Genomic DNA, 21,136 nt, shown 5'->3' on the forward strand with positions numbered 1-21,136 from the left:
AAATTGTTTTCTGTTGAGAAAAATGCAAAAACTGTACCTTCCTTGTCGATTGTGCAAAAAGTAAATTCAGGCTATAAAGCTAAGTGAAATTTGCAGGTTTCTTTTTTTTTAAATAAGACATTATGGCAATTAGATGGCATTAGTTAAGTATTAATTAATGATACCGGAAGTGAGCTTAAATAAATTGTTTTCTGTTGAGAAAAATGCAGAAACTATACCTTCCTTGTCGAGTGTGCAAAAAGTACATTCAGGCTATAAAGCTAAGTGAAATTTGCAGGTTTCTTTTTTTTTAAATAAGACATTATGGCAATTAGATGGCATTAGTTAAGTATTAATTAATGATATCGGAAGTGAGCTTAAATAAATTGTTTTCTGTTGAGAAAAATGCAGAAACTGTACCTTCCTTGTCGATTGTGCAAAAAGTACATTCAGGCTATAAAGCTAAGTGAAATTTGCAGGTTTCTTTTTTTTTAAATAAGACATTATGGCAATTAGATGGCATTAGTTAAGTATTAATTAATGATACCGGAAGTGAGCTTAAATAAATTGTTTTCTGTTGAGAAAAATGCAAAAACTGTACCTTCCTTGTCGATTGTGCAAAAAGTAAATTCAGGCTATAAAGCTAAGTGAAATTTGCAGGTTTCTTTTTTTTTAAATAAGACATTATGGCAATTAGATGGCATTAGTTAAGTATTAATTAATGATACCGGAAGTGAGCTTAAATAAATTGTTTTCTGTTGAGAAAAATGCAGAAACTGTACCTTCCTTGTCGATTGTGCAAAAAGTACATTCAGGCTATAAAGCTAAGTGAAATTTGCAGGTTTCTTTTTTTTTAAATAAGACATTATGGCAATTAGATGGCATTAGTTAAGTATTAATTAATGATACCGGAAGTGAGCTTAAATAAATTGTTTTCTGTTGAGAAAAATGCAAAAACTGTACCTTCCTTGTCGATTGTGCAAAAAGTAAATTCAGGCTATAAAGCTAAGTGAAATTTGCAGGTTTCTTTTTTTTTAAATAAGACATTATGGCAATTAGATGGCATTAGTTAAGTATTAATTAATGATACCGGAAGTGAGCTTAAATAAATTGTTTTCTGTTGAGAAAAATGCAAAAACTGTACCTTCCTTGTCGATTGTGCAAAAAGTACATTCAGGCTATAAAGCTAAGTGAAATTTGCAGGTTTCTTTTTTTTTAAATAAGACATTATGGCAATTAGATGGCATTAGTTAAGTATTAATTAATGATACCGGAAGTGAGCTTAAATAAATTGTTTTCTGTTGAGAAAAATGCAGAAACTATACCTTCCTTGTCGAGTGTGCAAAAAGTACATTCAGGCTATAAAGCTAAGTGAAATTTGCAGGTTTCTTTTTTTTTAAATAAGACATTATGGCAATTAGATGGCATTAGTTAAGTATTAATTAATGATACCGGAAGTGAGCTTAAATAAATTGTTTTCTGTTGAGAAAAATGCAAAAACTGTACCTTCCTTGTCGAGTGTGCAAAAAGTACATTCAGGCTATAAAGCTAAGTGAAATTTGCAGGGTGAGGTGGTTGGGTCGTATATATATATATATTTTTTTTTTAAGCTGGTCACATATCGCAATAAGTTCATGAATGGTCAACTTCTATATTGTGTGCTTATGAAGTCAAGTTATGATATACTAAAGTCCGAACTTGCAGCAAATCAGAATGCGTAAACGCTCTACTCTACGTATCTTCTACAAACGCGTTTAGTTCTTCTACTAAACAAAAGATAACGAAATTGAATAGAAAAAGATTTCAGTAAAAATGTAATGTTTCAAGAAAAATTTTAAGAAGAGCAAAGTTGTGTGAGAGGTAACCAAATTTTTTCCCGCTGTAGCCCAAAAAATTTAAATTTTCATTAAAGAATAACAGAAAAACCTCAAAACCATTTTGCATCTTTTTACAGCTTATTTGATTGATAGCATATTTTTCTAATACTTTTTAATCCATCTGATGCTAATAGAAAAACATAGTCACCCTAAGAAAACACTTCCGCAGTCTGCTTTTCTAGTTTTTCTTTCATCTATTTTCTTTAACTTATTTGTTGAAATAAATTTATTCTCTATAAACTTCTCTCTTTCTTTACTAAAGAACTGGAAAAACAATTAAACATTCATGGGAAAAGTTTGGAAATGCTTAAGAAAACATGATGTATGTAAATTTTCTTAAGATGGAAATTCTGTGAGGTTGAAAACAAAAATTCTTTGATAGTTAAGAAAATTAGATGTTTTTCACGTAACTTTTTTAGAGTGCTTATTAAATTTTCACCAAAATTTTTCATAGTAATCAAATTTGCGGAAGTTAATTTACATATTTAATCTTTATTCGGAGTTTTTAGTTCTCCGGAAATGCTCCAAGATTGAGGAATAGTTCTTGACAAAAAAAAAGGAAAACGTCTCTTTTTTTTTTTTTAAATACAGCATCGTAAGTCCTGTCGAACGACTACTCTGCGTAAAAGTATAAATATGAACTACACTCACGGCTGCAGAATTCTCTAGCTTTCTGCGATTGCGCAGATATCTTCACTCCTCTAAAATTACTGCTCAAGCTTTTTTAAGCACTTTCGGTACGCTTCGGATGAATTCGGCGCGCTTCGGATGAATTCGGTGCTCTTCGGATGAATTCGGCGCTCTTCGGAAGAATTCGGCCCAATATCAAGTTGAACGCATTGTGATATTAATCTGTAAATCTTTTCTTGTTATCCATTCATCCGCCAATTTTTGGGAGCCGTGTGCGACTTGTTGTCGCATTAGTCAGACAGGAAGTGATCATTGTTGCTACCGGTGGCCCGCAACGTGCATTTTTCACCCCATTTTGCCCAAAACTCCCAAATTTTTGAAACATATTTACTTTTTATCGATAGTATTTAATGTTTAAAAAAATGGTACGCCAAATTGAAAATTTACAACCCTTTAGACACTCTTCCACCCCCCTCCCCCAAAGAAAAGTTCAAATTGTATTCGGAAAATTATTTAAAGGAGAGTTATGCGTGTTTTTTTTTTTTGTTTACGCAGTATAGAGAAAATCTTATCAGCTTTATTCGTGGAAATCTAATGTTAACTAAAAAATTCATTCAGTAGAAATTTGTGGAAATTTTGATCGCTTAAGTTTTCCTGATTCAAGGGTCTTCAAAAAAAATATTTCCAGCGAAAAATCGTCATCGGAAAAATCGATACAATGGTATAGGAGTACCGGGGGGGGGGGAGGAGAAAAAAGGCCTCATTATTTCGGTCACTTGGTCTTGCACCACCTGCGCAGACGGGCGTAAAATAGAAAACTTAGAACCATCTTTTAGATACAAACATTGGAAAATATCTTTTTCCTTTTTCCTCAAGACTTTAGGCCATTCTAGGTTTTTCCCACTACTTAAAGCTCTCACCACCGAAACCAACTGAAATAAATTATACTACCCTTCTTTGTAAGCACCGCACTATATATATAAAACAGACCCACTTCACCAACTAGAGCATTTAATGACCACTGCCTGGCAAGTTCACTAAGTACCGTGGACTTCATGAAGTTTTTATGTTTGTAGTTTTGTTTTAGAGGAGAACGGGGGGGAGGGATCGGTGTGTTGAAACATTGACTTATACAGCAGGAGCTCCCCAAACTCCAGACTCTACCCAACTCTTCTTCTAAACTTAACGAAGAGGATAAAATTTGTTTGAGTGAAAACTTAGTTATGTTCCCAGGGAAACCAACAACTAATTGTCTGCGTCCTGTTTGCCACAGATACTATTTTAATTTGTGCTTAAAAAAAAAAAAAAAAAAAAAAAAAATTGGGGATGGAATTACGGTTTCAGTAGGGTTTAGAGTCTCCAATGGTCTTTGCTGTTTGGTTTTCGACATTTTTAGGTCAGTGGGTGGGTCATGCTTAAAAAAACAAAACACAAATGAAGTTTTTTTTATCATCATTTTGCTTCCAACTCTTCAGCGTAATGAATGTTGCTGGGGAGGTCTGCGATACCTTTCACGTAGGCGCCACTGAAGTCGAGCGGTTAAGGGACTAGACCCGCAAAGCTACAATGTATTGTTGGTTTAGTATATTCGATTGAATTTTATTTAATGGTTAATATGAGAAATTTATTGTAAAGTATGTTAGGCGGTTATAGACTAGACCCGAAAAACTAAGTTGTATTGTTGGTTTAGTGGGTTCGATTCCCCCGGTCTAGGCCTTGGATTTTATTTAATGGTTAATATGAGAAATTTATAGTAAAGTATGTTTTGCTAGTCGCCTCCGTCTACGACACCTAATTGGTACTTGGACGTAAAGCATTACTTCACGTATTATCCTTTCGCCAGTTTTACGGTTTAACTCTATTTTTTGCGGGGGAGCTAGAAAACTTTTTAGGCTCACTGCTGAATCCAGCATACTCTGCAGATATCTTATCCCACACGCCAGGTACTCTTTTCTTGGTGTGCAATAGGTCTTTATTTTGAGATTTTCTGTTATCTATTAATTTACTTATAATTCTGTAAGTTTTAATTCAATCATATTTCCAGAAAAAAAATGGTTTTAGGGGAGTTCCTTAAAAGAAGTTAGTTAGTGTTTACCTATAAGGTTTGTTTTTCTGCATATTGTATGGTTATACAAACTGTATCATGTTTAAACATGACTAAAATGGTTTGTTTTAGTCGTGATTTGACCTGATGAAATACGCTGAGTTGTTTTCAGATTCCAGGAAAATCGCTTGACCGGCACGGTACTGAGAAAGTGGGCAAGAAGACACGCCCAGGTCGGAGGTCACACAGCATTTTGTAGCCGGTTAACGCTTTGGGGCAACCGGGTAATAATCAAGCTGAGTTACGCCTACACTGCCACGTCTTTCTGTTATCCTAATCCTTACACAAATATCCACCAGTAAACTTGTAAGGTTTGCCTCGTAACATCATATTTATTTTATTAACAGAAGCAATGTAATGCTTTCTGTCAGAGGGAAGTCAGAGGTCAGCCCAATTAGAACCATTTTTTCTCACACTAAAGGCTGTAAAACTTCTTGGAAGAACCATTTTTGGAAGAACCATTTTTCCCTGTACTATAGCCCCTTCCTTCCTTTCTCGTACACGCCTTTTTTTTTTTTGGATCTAATTGGCACTTCATTGCAAACTTTTCCCTCCCACTTTGGTTGGTCACAAACTGGTTACAGGTCCACCCTCTCTCGTAAAAGGTAATTTCCTTTCCCCCCACCCCCCCAGAAAGTGCCCTTAACTGCTATTTTTCGGAGAAAATTTTACAAATAAAAGTCTAAAAAACTTTTTTTACGTAAATTCGTCGTCGGACTCGTTAAAAAAAAAAAAAACAAATTCGTCGTAAACGTGGCCCGTTCCGGTTGGTTAAGCTTGTCCGTTTTTGCGAGATCATAACCAACAACTTACACCAAAAACCTAAACCAATTCTTACTCGGTGGACGTCAAAATGGTTATCTCCGGTTACTCAAACTCTAAAGCGGAAATTTGCTCGATTTTAGTTTTACCTCTCGAGAAGTAAGAGAATATTTAAAAAGAAATAATAATAAGATTACGAACTATAAACATAATTTGCCTGGACGTAATGTTTTTAAAGTATTGCACTGACGCATGCGTACTGAGGTGCCGGCGTATCAGTTCCACCGCAACCTACTCAGTCTACTGCCGTATTCTGTACTGTACAGATATCCGACGGTCCTCGCCATTATCGTAGTTATTTATTTAAAATATCCCTTAACAAAAAATAACTTAATAAAATTCATTAAAATATAATATATATTTCGCTATATAATATAACAGAAACTTTCACAAAAAAATTGCATTATTTGGAGTTCAGTTAAGTTACTTAGTTTGTAGTTTAAATAATATCGTTCAATTTTTTTTTTCTAGTTTTTTCTTTTTCTTTTATTTAAAAAACTTAATTTTATTCTCGTGAAAGAAAAGAAAAACTCAAGAAAATTTGGAAAAAAAAGACTCTTTTTTTCCCCCCCAAGACCACAATGTTTTTCAAGATATTATTGTCAACATCACTGTTGATGGTCTCTCTACCAGATACAACAACTTCTGTCGGTCAGTGAAGTGTTTTATTATTTTCTTTATAATAAAAACATTTTTCTAATGAATTTTCCTAAATTTTTTTTTGTTTTTTTGTTTATTACAGGAATGGTGGGAAATTTAGGAAGTAAATCCCCTTTTTTTAAGCGAAACTTTTCCGATATGTTAAATACGTAGCAGTAAATGTTATTTATTAATAAATTATCTTTATTAATATTCTCTGTTTCTTCAATTTTTTTTTTGTATCATACAGTGATGAAGCGGAAGTTCACACTGGACCATAATTTACACAGCTTCCGCTTTCTCTTTTTTGAAATTTATCATCAAGAATAATTCTTTAAAAAAAAATCTGTTTCAAAATGAAAGCACGTTGCTATAAAATTTTATTTATAAATTGCTTTTTAAATTTAACCAGCAAAATTTTTATGACGAAATATTATCTTTGCAAAATAAATTTGGGAAATACGCGTTTTCAAGCGGAAGTCTATGTTTTTTAAGGTAGGAAATAGTCTCGTAAAACAACTTTCTAAAATTGTTTGTCGATTTGTAAGTGTTGACTAAAAAGAAAAAAAAAAAAACAATCAATTTTAAGCTATCCGAACTTTAGATCGATTATTATGATTTGGTCGTTGATTTCGTACCGGAAATCTATGTCCCAAAGTTCCTGTACACAGATTCGTGACTAGCATAAAAACAAAATATCGCAACAATTAAAATTTGTTTGTATGACTTGAAAATAGGAATTTTACAGATCGATAATATAATTTTTATTTAATGGTACGAGTAAAGATTCTAGATGGCGACGTTTGAAAGGAAATCGAAATGTTGTACGTATGTCTGTGCGTAACAAAAAAAGAACACAAAATACGATCACAAAAAAGGAAGTTGAAAATTGATTTCCCCCGTTTACATTCCCACAGTCGATTCCTTCCGCTACGTTTAAGACTTCGCATGAAAATGGGGGAGAGGGAGGGCACTCGAGAAAAACTCGGATCTAATTTGAAACGATTTTCTAAAACGCGATTTTCCCTCAAAAGTGAAGCCAACTGATTTCTCTTTCTCTCTCTCGTTCCGTGTAAATTATTTACGAACGTAATAATCCAATTTGGTGAAAATGATTTTTCTAATAATTTTTTTTTGGGGGGGGGAGGCGAAGAGTTGGAGGGCGTGGTCATTTTCTCGGGAAAATTCCAGGTTAAGATTTTTTTTAAAAAGCAATTCTTCAACAAACTTCTTCACTTTTTCTTTGTCGGGTAAACTTTTAGTCGCCATTTTGAAAAATATCCATCGTTTCGTATTTTGGAAAAATTAAAGTGAAAAACTTATTTCGTTTTTTTTTTTAAAAGTTAACTATCACATATTATTTCCTAAAATTAGTTTACTACAAGTACCTCGTTTGATTTATCTTTTTTTTACCCGTCGTAATTTTGAACTTACATTGAGACTCATGGATACAACTTGAGCTTGGTTTAATTGCGAAGTGAGCTCTAGCTCTTTTTTTGAGCTCTATCTTTTCTAAATTTTTGTTCAACATTTGGTAATCGAATTAGCTTACCTTAATTGCAGCGCTTAGCTGTGACAATTTTTGTTATTCCTAAAAGGCGGAAACATTAAACATAAATAAGTTATAAAACACTATGAAATCCGATATTAAAACTGTTTCCGGTAGGGCAGCTGTACTAAGGGTTGATCGTCAGAAAATGCACGAAAAAGTTGAAAAATATCCAACTCTACCCATTTTTTTCTCTTTTTCCTATAAAAGATAAAATTCCCAAATTTTCTTTATAATATAGGGCAAATCCGCCTTTTCAACTGTAATTGTTTTTTCAACAACATATATATACATATACGATATAAGCCCTGAAACTGGATATTGAAACTTCTTCGAAATTAGTCTTTAAATTAGAACTAGTCTAATTTCAATTTAACATTTTTATTCTACAGCTAGAAATTCTCGTAATTTTTCTTCTACTATTATAGGATTTTCTTTTGTTTTCACCAAAAAGAAATTCGTACCTTCATGCCTATTTCCTGTAATTATAAAAAAAAAGGCACCTTTTAAGGCAGGACCTTCGAAATTTCATGACGGATTCCAAAAAATACTCATTCAGAATAACTTGCCTTACTGAGCATACACAAACTGCGCAGCTCAAAAGCTGAAAGAAATTTTCCGAAAGCTCAAAATACTTAGTTAAAAAAAAGGTACTTCATAATGAAGTATCAAGTTAATAAAATGTATAATAAAAAAATGGATTTTTTTTTAATCCATAAATTGAATAAATTTCCCATTAGTATGCATATAAAAATAAATTTTCCTTCAAAGAAACAAACGGCTTACAATAATTGTGCAAATTGGAAACAGTTTTTCCACCTAAAGTGGTTTTCCTTTTTTAGAAGTTTTCTTGTGGAATGGAGCTCTTTTCCTCCATTTACCATGTCATTTACTTCGTTTTAATAAAGCACATCGGTACTTTTTTTTAAAAGTATCCCATCATTTCTGTGGATAAAATTTGTTTCATCAAAATAGTAAGTAAAGTAAAATTTTTCAGGCGGGGCTTAACGTCCAACTACCAATTAGGTGTCGTGGACGGAGGCGATTAGCAAACATACTTTACTATAAATTTCCCATATTAACCATTAAATAAAATCCAAGACCTAGACCAGGGGAATCGAACCCACTAAACCAACAATACATCTTAGCTTTGCGGGTCTAGCCTATAACCGCCTAACATACTTTACTATAAATTTCTCATATTAACCATTAAATAGGCCAAGACCAGGGGAATCGAACCCACTAAACCAACAACACATCTTAGCTTTGCGGGTCTAGCCTATAACCGCCTAACATACTTTACTGTAAATCACTCATATTAACCATTAAATAAAATCCATGGCCCTAGACCAGGGGAATCGAACCCACTAAACCAACAATACATATTAGCTTTGCGGGTCTAGCCTATAACCGCCTAACATACTTTACTATAAATTTCTCATATTAACCATTAAATAGGCCAAGACCAGGGGAATCGAACCCACTAAACCAACAATACATCTTAGCTTTGCGGGTCTAGCCTATAACCGCCTAACATACTTTACTATAAATCACTCATATTAACCATTAAATAAAATCCATGGCCCTAGACCGAGGGGAATCGAACCCACTAAACCAACAATACATCTTAGCATTGCGGGTCTAGTCTCTTAACCGCTCGGCTACCGCGGCGCCTTCATCAAAATAGGTTTTTAGTTTATTCCAAGTTTTTTTTTTATAAGTTGGAGTAACAATTATAGTTTAAGAGACTTAGAAGTTTCTACTTAGATCAAAATGGCTACGTTTATATTAAATCAATTACCTCTCTATTTAATGAATTAACTAGAAACATTTATTTTGTAGAAAACTTCTCAACTAGTGCGTAAATTATTATGTAAATTTCCGTTTTACAGTTTACGTCACTTCCTTCATATTCCACAAAAGTGGAAGTCAATGAATCGTGTCAAAATTTTTAAAAATTTTCATTTTTACCAGAAATAGATAAATAAAAGTTAAGGGGAGGTACCCCACCCTAAAGTCCGACAGTACTGCCTTTCCTATTGCGCATGGTCAGTAAACTTATTTTCTCGTGTCAGCCAAATAATTATTGAACTCGTACATTTTTACAGCATTAACAAGACGGCTAAAGGAAGTGTGCTTAGAAATATCTGGTTTTGCTTGGCCTATTTCATTTTACACACACAGTCTTTGAAACTTTAAGATAACACAAAAAAAAAAAGAAAAAAAGAAGAAGATTATTGTATTCAATATTATATCTGTAATGGAATGATTCTGATGGGGAAGCGGGACGTCCTAAGGGCTCCAGAACCCCCACTTACATCAATTTACTGTGTGGAAAATAAAAAACAGGTTCTAACCAAAGTGATCAGGGTTTAAAAAAGTTCCAAGGTTTAACTGAAACCCTTTGGCAACTCGTTAGCAATCAATTAGAGAACAATCGATAAAGTAGTTCTGAACAGATGAACACATTAAAGTCGCTTAAATATTACTCCAATCAGATACTGTAAAGGTAACTTTACGTGGGAGTTTAACCTCCTCAAAAACCTCAAAACCTCCTCAAAAATGGTACTTCCGGTAAACCTCTTTTGCCTAATAGTTTGTTAGTGGGCGGGGCCTAAATGAAATTTTGATTTAGAACACTTCAGCCATTTTCAGTTTTTGAATAATAAATACCAGTCTTGTGAAAACTTTAATTTTTCCCCTTCTCCAGGGAAACTCGAAAGACTTCCGTTAAATAAAAACTCACGTATCGATAAACGTAAGTGTTTTCATCACATCGAACTATTTAAATAGCTTTATTCTGTTTATTTATTTGTCGATAAAAAAAAAACCCCTACAATCGAGAAGGCGCTGCTATTCGTATTTACACGAGTGTATAACTGTTTGCAAATCAACATATTCAGATCGATGTAAAATATGCAAAGCATTCATACTTATGTAAAATTCATTTAATATCGATTAGTATAAGTGAATTGGAAAATGTCAAAGTATAAATTGGAATGAGTGGTTGAAAATTGTTTCTGGGCAAATTTTCATTGCAATTATTTATTTGTTTTTTTGACTTTATGGTAATGACGTAAGTTTTCGTAAGAACTGAGAACTGCCGGAAATAATATATGTACGTCTAAAATCTAAGATTAAGGGATTTTGAGCTGTACTCTTGCGAGGCAAAACCTCCTGCTGGAATCTGTAAAAGCTTTTCCACAGCCATCTGAATCTCGTGCTTGATACAAAATCTCGAAATCCGAGTTTTTCCCCCCTCTTCCCCTTAAAAATCGTTGTAGCCATTTCAAAGCAATTCCCCCAAAACGTGAAATCGACTCGTAAAATGGCAATTCCATTTTATTCCTATTCTCCAAATTTTAATTCTATTCGATTTTCTGGATACGTAATTCCCGACAGATCGATGAATTTGTAAACAAAAAGTTTACTTTTTCGTACTAAGGTGATCGAAAAAGGAATAATTCCGGTGCTAACTTTCGATATGTGGTCAGTATTACGATCATGTAAAAATTGTGTGAAAAGGAAATGGTTGTAAGTTCGTGGAAATTGCATGAAACATTAACCTTCATATCTCGATGTATCCGTTCTGGAATCTAGCGATTATAATTTTCCCCGCCGGAAGTAAGTACGTACTGAATTTTATTCTCATGTTGTGGTGTAAAACTACTACTTGAAACATTTTTTCCTAGAAAATTTTGGGAAAATTTGGAAAATATTTGGTAGTGTGGGTTATCCTTTAAATTACTATTTCAGTATCCCCACGAAATGGTACGATCCCAACCTATTTTAAATTAATAAAGGAGAGTTGGATGTACAGCTGAAAGAAAATTACACGACGGGAAGTACAATCGTTTCGTTTTTTCTCCAGTCAGTTTTGCTGGAAAAATGGCTGCCAAGGTTTTCTCCAACCTCGTGTATTTTACACACACATACCTACACATCTATAACTTCTTTTGTTTTACCCATTTTCTTTGGTAAATTTGTTATGGAATAGTTCTGTTCAGTATGGCCAGACATGTTCACTCTATAATGTTATTTCAGTTTTTGCCAACTTTAATTTGTACAAAACAAATTTTAAGAAATGAGTAAGAGGAAATCGTGTGAGTCTCCATGCTAGATATTTAATTAAGAGCCCTACTGTTGAAGTTACTTCCGTAAATAAAGGAGAGTTTTTTTCCCTTTTCCTCGCAAGTGTTCGAATCTAAGAATAGAATTTAGTTTCCTTATTCGCTTTCCCCCTGGTTCTTGTCTTAATAGTTTTTGTGCAGCCAGGACCAGTTTAGTAAGAGCTAGTATTAGATTGCGTGTACACTCCAGTCGGCTGGAGAAGAGGTTTTTCGGGAAAAGCACTGTCCAGCGTAGTTTATGTCAGGCCTTAAAGCTATCCTTTAGTAAAGTACTTTTAGTGCTAAAGCTATTTTAGCTCTCTCCAACATTGCTCCCAGATACTCTCCAGTTTCCCCCGCTCTCCGCTGCTTCCACTTCCGGCCGCTTCTATTTCACTCTTTATTTTCGAATTTAAAATCGATATCCTTCTTTTTTCCTTTTGTTTAATGCACTGCCTATTTTCCAGTTTTAACCAATTCCAGGATATATTTTTTTTTTCCTCCCTTAAAGTTTTCCGTATCTGAGTCACTTTTCTCTCAATGTATTCGTGTCGATTAGAGAGGCCAAAGAAAATCCAAACGGATGCAAAAAAGAAAAAGCTAATAAATGACACTTTTCAAATTCAATTTACATTTAATACAAGATATGGAGCACCAGATGGTTCTGCATACCCTTCTCTACCTTCCCCATTGGATGCTGAGCTAGATGTTGTTCATTTTGTCTATATCCTTTATTCCACGGGTTTTCCAGGATGTATTTTGGACTTTACTTTTCTGTTTGTGGCATTATTTTCTTTAGGCCTTTTTAAAAGCTTGAAGCTTATCAATCGTATAGATAGTTGATTTTAGTTATTGCTCACATATGCAGACGACACCGCCTTACTGTGTACTAATCATGATCCGGTAATAGCTCACAGAAATCTGCAATCACATCTCTCCTCATTAGAGCAATTGTTCAAGAGATGGGCTATTATTAAACCAAGTCTCAAAATATCTCTTCGTCGCATTACTCTTCCTCCAGTCTTCTATAACCTAACATCTCTACCAGTAGTGAACGTTGCCCGCTACCTTGGGCTTTACTTAGACCCGAAGACTTTCTTAGAACCCCCGACACTAGACTTAAAAGAACAGAACTGAACAGACGCTATCGACTACTTAAAAGACTCTTAGACGACAGATCAAAACTCTCTCTGGACAACAAAAGACTGGTTTATACTTCTATTTTGAAATCCATCTGGGCGTATGGAATAGAGCTGTAGGGTTCAACCAAACGCTCCAATCTCCAAAGGATTCAAACTCTACAATCTAAAATACTTCGAACTATCGTAAACGCTCCATTTTATGTCTCCAACCTGACTATACACACTGACCTTAATGTTCCTTTTGTCACCCAAGTTGCTAAAACACGATACAGAAAACTCTACTTCAACCTGCAATCTCATATAAATTCTCTTGCTCAATATCTCTGCTTCTAGAACTCTTCCTGACAACCCGGACAAGACTTCTTAAAAGAAAGTGGCCTCGTGATTTCCTCTACAATGAAGAGAGTGACTAACCATCTTATGGTTAATTATTATTATTATGTCTTATTATGGTTAATATTAATTTGGGAGTGTTACCACTGAGTAACATCTCCACTCGTTACCTTATCATTTGTTACTCGGTTATCACTGTTACTTATAGCGCTAACGCGCTGATTGTAGCAAAAAATAAACGCAAAAAAAAGTTATTGCTAGGAAATACGCGTTTCAAGTTCAAAAAAGTTAAATTTGAAATTGTAGTAGACAATGTGTTCTACTATAGAGGAAAATAATAAAATTTCATGTGTCTATAATCACACTACTTTTCTATAAACAATGACGTAATAAAATTATCTAAGAAACAGTGATAAGCAACACAGGAGCGCACACGCGTAATCAGTACTTAGTGATCAACATTAGATTAAGTAGATAATCTTCTACCACTTAAGACTATGAGCGGACATCAAATAAGATGGGACGCAAACTGGAGTTATCACGATAAGTATTAGTTACTCATCACGGCCATCAAGATATTGAAATAAGTTTTTGGCTTCACAAACTTGGCTTTAAGAGTTCAGCAAAAAAAACAAAAAAAACCTAATCACTCGGCAATAATAACAGATAGGTAGCCCACTTAGAGGAAGAAGATGAAGAAGTCAGGGCGGATGAAAGTCCCAGTGTTTTTAAGAGATAATGCTTTCCCTTTTTTGGAAGTCTGCAGCCATTGTGGATACTATAATCACGGTAAACATTTATCCTGTCTTTTTATCCAGTTTAGATAAGTATCAACTCATTTATTTTGGGATCGACGGGGAAGAAAAAGGGGCAAAAATTAGATGAGCACTGAGAAAAATCGATATATGAGATCAAAATTGAATCAATTTGACGATTTCATTTCTTTTGGGGGGTGCGGTTGTTAAGGCTTTTACGTCCTTCGCCCTGCCGTCTACATCTTCATCTCCCAGTTTTTCTCCTACTTCCGCCATCCCCCCATTTTTTTTAATGTGATAAATTTAGAATTGGAATACCGGAACACGATACGCTTGGCAGCCCCACAGCTGGCTGTCCCTTGCCTTTAGTACTACTCCCAAATTTCCGGCTCAGAGAGTTCGTCCCCCCCCTACATCTTGTCCTGGAGGTCGCTTCTACTAGGGCGCACACACAAGCCCACAGCCCTTTTCGGTTGGCGCATGCATATTATCCCACTTCACTCTTGTCCATAGAATTCCCTTTCGTGTTATTCCCGCTGCTCTTTAAAGCAGCCAGCCCTCTGTCTCTCTCTCCTTCTATCCCTTGAAATTCGTCTCTGACTGGCACACCCTGTCCCATCCGCTCCCACTCTTTGTGAAGGAAACCTTTTTGACTGTAAAAATGTTTCAGTTTTTTCCCGTTTTTCTTTATTTCCAGTTGCTTTACTGGAGTGCAGCAGTATCTACTTAATAATCTGTAGGCTCAGACCTTGATTACCGGGCATCTAATTTCTCCATCTCTGTCTTGTTTTTCCAGGCAAATCTTTCTCCCTTTTTTTTTCGTTTACAAACCGAAATAGGAAGTGGGGGACAAGGAAATTACTTTTTTTATTAAAGTAAATATGTATTGATGGATTTCCGAGAAATAACGTTGTTTTTCTTTAAATATCATGTTACTTCAGGAAGTAAACATTTCGGAAATTTAGAGACAGGTTCTCTGATATCTCACTGAAATGAAATTTTAGATGGGCACCTATTTCCGCCCTTTCCCTTTTCCTAGAATTACCCTAAAATAAAATTTTCCTAAAATTATAGGATCTGTGTGTGAGAGTACAGAAAATACAATGAAAATTTTTTTGTAGGTCATTTTATCATTTTAGAAAAAAAGAATCTGAAAATTGAAGCTATAAAATGGCACTTCCGGTTGCCAGATTCAGCCAACAGCTGACTGTAGGCATCTTTGCTGACAACTTAGCCAAATATTCGATTGGAACTGCTAGTAATTTTCCTTTCCTCTAAGTCAGCGGTTACCAATCTTTTTTCATCAGTGTACCCCTTTACCTGATTGTTTCCTTAGTGTGTACCCCTTACATACAGGGTGTTCATTTTAAGACGGCTCAAATGCATTTCATGCTTAAACAGTTGATCTGAGCGAAAAATGGTAGAGGAAAAATTTGTTGCCCGTCACCTCTAGTTTCAGAATATGTGACTTGATTTTAGATTTCTGCCCGCATACGCGGCTGACGCGCGACCAAAAGTGAGGGTTCGCAGTTGACCCCCATTTTCATATACTTACACAGTTTTAAAGAGTGCAAAAAAGTTATGAAAGAAACTGGAAACTGCAATTCGATATCTTCAAAATTAAAAGGTGCTAGGCCATTTCAAAATCTGATATTTATTAATCATATTTCAATTTTTTTAACTTGTTATCAAAGAGAAAGAAGAGCACACGATAGGTCAGTTTTATGTATTTTTTTCATCCACTTTCTACTAAAAATATTGCCAAGGCAGTAAAGCTAGTATTTTTCTTAATATCAGGAAATAAGTCGTTTTCCGAGTGATTTTTCTAAGCAATAATCAAATGTTAAGAGCTTTAGACGTCATCAAGCATACCCAAAATGGCTAAAAATTAATTTTACTTCTGTTACAAACAAGAAAGTTTAATAATTATTTGGTAATTTTGGGAGAGTTGCGTTTAATTACCAAAAAATTGGAAACCTCCTGCCACATATTTAAGTGATCAATATCTTTCATGTAAAGGATCAAACTCATTCCTTAATTTATCAAATAATGCACTTTACTCTACTTGTGAAGCATCTACTGTGCCTTCAAAGGTGCCTCTTCAGATACAGAGAGCAGTTGATAAACTCCTGGCTAACCTGGCTTGTGAGCCAGAGGAGGCACCTTAGAAGGCACAGTACATGCTTCAAAAGTTGAGTAAAGTGCATTATTTGATAAATTAAGAAATTTTTTTTTTTTTTTTTTTTTTTTTTTTATTGTATATATTTATTTATTTACAACCTGTATACATATAACATACATCAAGTAAATGCGTTCATCAATTTGTTAGGCACAGGTTGTAGGCTGAACCCGAGGATCCAGCGCCACAATCGGGAAGGCATGGTGAGAGGGGCCAGCCAATGCTGGAACTCTCTAGGGGTTGGAAGGAAGTACAAATTAAGAAATAAGTTTGATCCTTTACATGAAAGATATTGATCACTTAAATGTGTGGCAGGAGGTTTCCAATATTTTTGGTAATTAAACGCAACTCTCCCAAAATTACCAAATAATTTTTAAACCTTCTTGTTTTTAACAGATGTAAAACTATTTTTTAGCCATTTTGGGTATACCTGAGAACATCTAAAGCTCTTAATATTTGATTTTTCTTAGAAAAATCACTCGGAAAACGACTTATTTCCCGATATTAAGAAAAATACTGGCTTTAATGCCTTGGCAATATTTTTAATAGAATGGGAATGCAAAAATACATAAAAATGACCTATTGCGTGATCTTCTTTATCTTTGATAACAAGTTAAAAAATTGAAGTATGATTAGAAAATACCAGGTTTTGAAATGGCCTAGCACCTTTAATTTTGAAGATATCAAATTGGGGTTTCCGGTCAACTGCAAACCCTCGCTTTTGGTCGCGCGTCAGCCGCGTATGCGGGCAGAAATCTTAAATTAAGTCACATATTCTGAAACTAGAGGTGACGGGCAACAAATTTTTCCTCTACCATTTTTCGCTCAGATCAACCGTTTAAGCATAAAATGCATTTGAGCCGTCTTAAAATGAACACCCTGTATGTATATATAATATATAAATAATCGTATTCTTTATTTTACGTATTGTAACTTTAAATTAACAGCAAAACAATCTGAATATAATGTGTCTTGTAAAGAACATGTACATATGATATGTCCCTATTAAAAAAATCATCTATGAATAGGTAAACATTTCAAACCAATAACTATTGCAGGGGTCGTAAATTGAAACAGCAAAGCGTTAATAAAGGAGAAGTAAATTATATGCGGGCCATGTGTAATATTCGAATTTTTACATTTTCAAGAAATCATTTAATAATTTTTGACATACAAATATATTTACTTTTAAAAAAAATACTGCAGTATCGAATGTGTACTTAATTCTTGTCAATTTATATGTTATTCAGTTTTATTATAATAATTTTGTAATTAAGTTGTAGGAATCATTTATTATATAATTTTTTTCTCATTAATAATATATCTGTATAATTTTTATATCTTCCGCCATAATAACTTTTTTTTTTGCGTACCCCTAGGGGTACACCTATCCCAGGTTGGGAACCTCTAAGTCTTTGTCAGAATCAGAATAAAACGTTAAAAAAAAAAAAAAAATACTTCCGGTTACGAGCTGTAAAATAAAGAAAGGAAATAAAAAGAAAGAAAGAAAATTTCATCCCGATTACCGAGTGGCCGCGGAAAAACTACTCGTCAAGAGAGAGAGAGACAGAGTGATGAATACAAAACTCTGGGAAATATGTTGAAAACTTCTACGGCTGTTTTTCATAATAAATATTCATTTAGATTGTGTGTGTGTGTTGGGTGGGTGATGAAGGGTGGGGAGAGCCAGAGAGAGAGAGAGAGGTAGGACAGCCAGAGAGAGGTTGAAGAGAAAGCTCCAAGTTCGCAAGTTGGCCGATAATAAAGCTCAGCTTTACACATTCTCCTTTATGGTCTAATTTTGATATTTACCAACTGTTGCATGCAGTAATTACTTCTTGTTACTATCCAGTGAAGGAGGAGGATGTACCTTCTTCGTATCGAACTCTTAGAATTGTCAGTGTACAACCGGTAATACAAGTTTAATTTTTAGCATTGGAAGGATTTTTAGCCAATAGGAATTTGTAAAGTTTGGTTCGCCTCCGTCAGTTAGTTCAAAGGGAAGTGTACCTTTGAGTTTTTTGATCGGAGGAATTAGACCGGCGAGTTCGTATGGCGATCTAGTGGGACATTTGGCGATTAGTAGTGCCGTACGTTTGGATATTAAAGGTTAAAAGTTACTTTTTTTAAAAAAAAAAAAAACGGTCGCAAAAATCGTGAAACTCAGCAATGAATAATTTTTCAATGACCAAAGAAAAAAAAAGGTTTACCATAAAAAGTTACCATAAATGCCGCCATCGAAAGCAGGACATTGAGGATAGATGAGCTTAAGTTAGGTTAGGTTAGGTTAGGTTAGGTTAGATTAGGTTAGATTAGATTAGGTTAGGTTAGGTTAGGTTAGATTAGGTTAGGTTAGGTTAGGTTAGGTTAGGTTAGGTTAGGTTAGGTTAGATTAGATTAGGTTAGGTTAGGTTAGGTTAGGTTAGGTTAGGTTAGGTTAGGTTAGGATAGGTTAGGTTAGGTTAGGTTAGGTTAGGTTAGGTTAGGTTAGGTTAGGTTAGGTTAGGTTAGGTTAGATTAGATTAGGTTAGGTTAGGTTAGGTTAGGTTAGGTTAGGTTAGGTTAGGTTAGGTTAGGTTAGGTTAGGTTAGGTTAGGTTAGGTTAGGTTAGGTTAGGTTAATTTAGGTTAGGTTAGGTTAGGTTAGGTTAGATTAGGTTAGGTTAGGTTAGGTTAGGTTAGGTTAGGTTAGGTTAGGTTAGGTTAGGTTAGGTTAGGTTAGGTTAGGTTAGGTTAGGTTAGGTTAGGTTAGGTTAGATTAGGTTAGGTTAGGTTAGGTTAGGTTAGGTTAGATTAGGTTAGGTTAGGTTATATTAGGTTAGGTTAGGTTAGGTTAGGTTAGATTAGGTTAGGTTAGGTTAGGTTAGGTTAGGTTAGGTTAGGTTAGGTTAGGTTAGTATGTGGCAGTCAGAAAATGAAATTTAAAAAAAAAACAAAGCTGGCGTGACTTTATTGACTTTTAAGCCTTTTGCTGTAATTCCTAGCAAGCAAATACCAAGCACGTTCTTGCGCCTCCAGAGTATTTATTATCCAGATTTAATTGTCTTTACAATTGGCAGGCCTCAATAAAGTCAGCTGATTGCAGTTATTTTATTCAAGAATGATTTTTTTTTTTTTTACAGATGTTGATATCCTAAAAATCACAAATCTTTTATCCCTTAAAAAAGAAAAACCAGCTTGCACACGACCTCGTACCTGTATTCCTTAAGGTTCCGCACCATTTTTTTCAACTCAGAATTTCCGGGAATATGTTTAATAATTATTTAACTTATACAATTTATAGAACCGCACATTATATACCTGCCGTAGTATAGGGCAGAAAACGTAGTAAAAATACAAATTACAGATCCGACGTTAATGATACACGATTTAAAACAAAAATAATAATAATAATAAGGGAAGGGATTAGCTATGCGGTTAGCGTACTGGACTCCCACGCTGAGGTCCCGAGTTCGAATCCACCTGCTGACCCTTAGATTTTCTCTTCCTAGGAGCTTCTTACAGACAACACTGTCCGGTGATGGACTCCCACCATCGAAAGAGAGAACACTGTCCGGAGGCCGGCAGTGCACTAAAAAAAGCTCCGTGCGCCAATAACCTTAGATGTTGATGCACCTTTAATAATTAAAAAAATAATAATAAATAATACGTTTACTGTAATACTACTTCCGGCACTTCCGGTACCTGATTTGCGGAAAAACGATTAATTCTAGCCACTTAATTCGCCAACTCTTAATATTATCGTTAAGCGCGTTTAGTTTCTCTTAATACAATAAAAAAAAAAGTCTTATAATCGAGTTAACTTTTTTATAATTACATTTACACCGGAAGTGCATGATTTTGTGGATTCCCTGAAATTGGAAAAAAATATTTTTACAGGAAACGTAAAAAAAAGTTGCAAACACAAACCTGGCATTTAGTGTCGATTCAAAAACTATAAAAGTTTTGGATGGCATTTGCCTCCCGGAAGTGCGCTTTTATTGATGCTTATTTTCTGAATTTTTTCTTCTTGAAATAGATCTTTATCTAATTGAATTTTTAATTCTTATTTATTATCAGTTTTTCTCCCCTGGGCTTTTTGGAGTAACGTGAAAATTCAACTTCTCTTGGTAATTTATCTAAACAAGGTAAAAGATTCTGGGTTGTTGATTAATTTTCAGGTCATAGATTAGTGTTGCTTGGTGACGCTTAATGACATGATGGCGGAGAGTGACGTGCAGCGATGACGTGTGTGAGTGAGTGTGACAATGACAATGTGAGAGTTATTGTGAGGGTTTACCTGTAAAGCACACACCTACATACAAGGGGGATGTATCCACTCTACTTTTCCCATCATCCTGCCGACGATCCGTCTCTGTTGTGCTCGCACAGCTACCGGATGGGAAGGTCTCTTGATTGTTATTTGATGTACGACATAACATCGCAAGTTCTTAAGTTTACGCTGGCGGCTTGACAAGTTCGTTAAACTTTGCCACACAATATTATAGCGTAAGTAATCCTATTAACATTTCGCTCGCCCATTATTATACTTTGTAGAAACTTACGCTCACTTTATTGCATATTTGACTAATAATTAAAAAGTTAATGTTTTGTTTTATTACAAAAGACTGAAACTTTATTTTTTTAATGACTTAATTAAATTTAAGTCACTTTTTTAATGAGCTCAAAGTATAAAAATTGCAACAAATTATTTCCTTAAAAATTTTATCATAGCATTACTTCGATGTACAAAAATTTTTTGAAGTAAACTACGTTGTTTAGGATCCGGAAAACATGTTTCCATGCAAGGCAGGTATTGGTGCAGGTCAGGTTACCAAGCAGGTGAACAAGCTGATGTTACAGGTTGACTCACGTGAACTGTTCATAATTCCAAATACTATTAGCATTATTAAAGTGTACGCCATTTTTTTTTACTAGAAGAAGAAGAAGAAGAGGAAGAGGAAGAGGAAGAGGAAGAGGAAGAGGAGGAAGAGGAAGAGGAAGAGGAAGAGGAAGAGGAAGAGGAGGAAGAGGAAGAGG

General features: G+C 34.7%; 1 long non-coding RNA gene across 1 annotated transcript in view; it reads left to right on the top strand.

The window, feature by feature from the left end:
* The first annotated feature begins 5,660 nt into the window (after nt 1-5,660).
* Nucleotides 5,661-21,136, top strand: part of LOC141453583 (uncharacterized) — a 196,209-nt gene continuing 180,733 nt past the window's right edge. The window contains exon 1 of the long non-coding RNA XR_012458077.1: nt 5,661-6,063. This is a non-coding gene — a long non-coding RNA (uncharacterized lncRNA). The remainder of the gene's footprint in view (nt 6,064-21,136) is intronic.

The sequence above is a fragment of the Rhodnius prolixus genome, unplaced genomic scaffold (assembly GCF_049639745.1).
Source record: "Rhodnius prolixus isolate KJV_2025 unplaced genomic scaffold, Rpr scaffold_3, whole genome shotgun sequence".
Lineage (NCBI taxonomy): Eukaryota > Metazoa > Arthropoda > Insecta > Hemiptera > Reduviidae > Rhodnius > Rhodnius prolixus.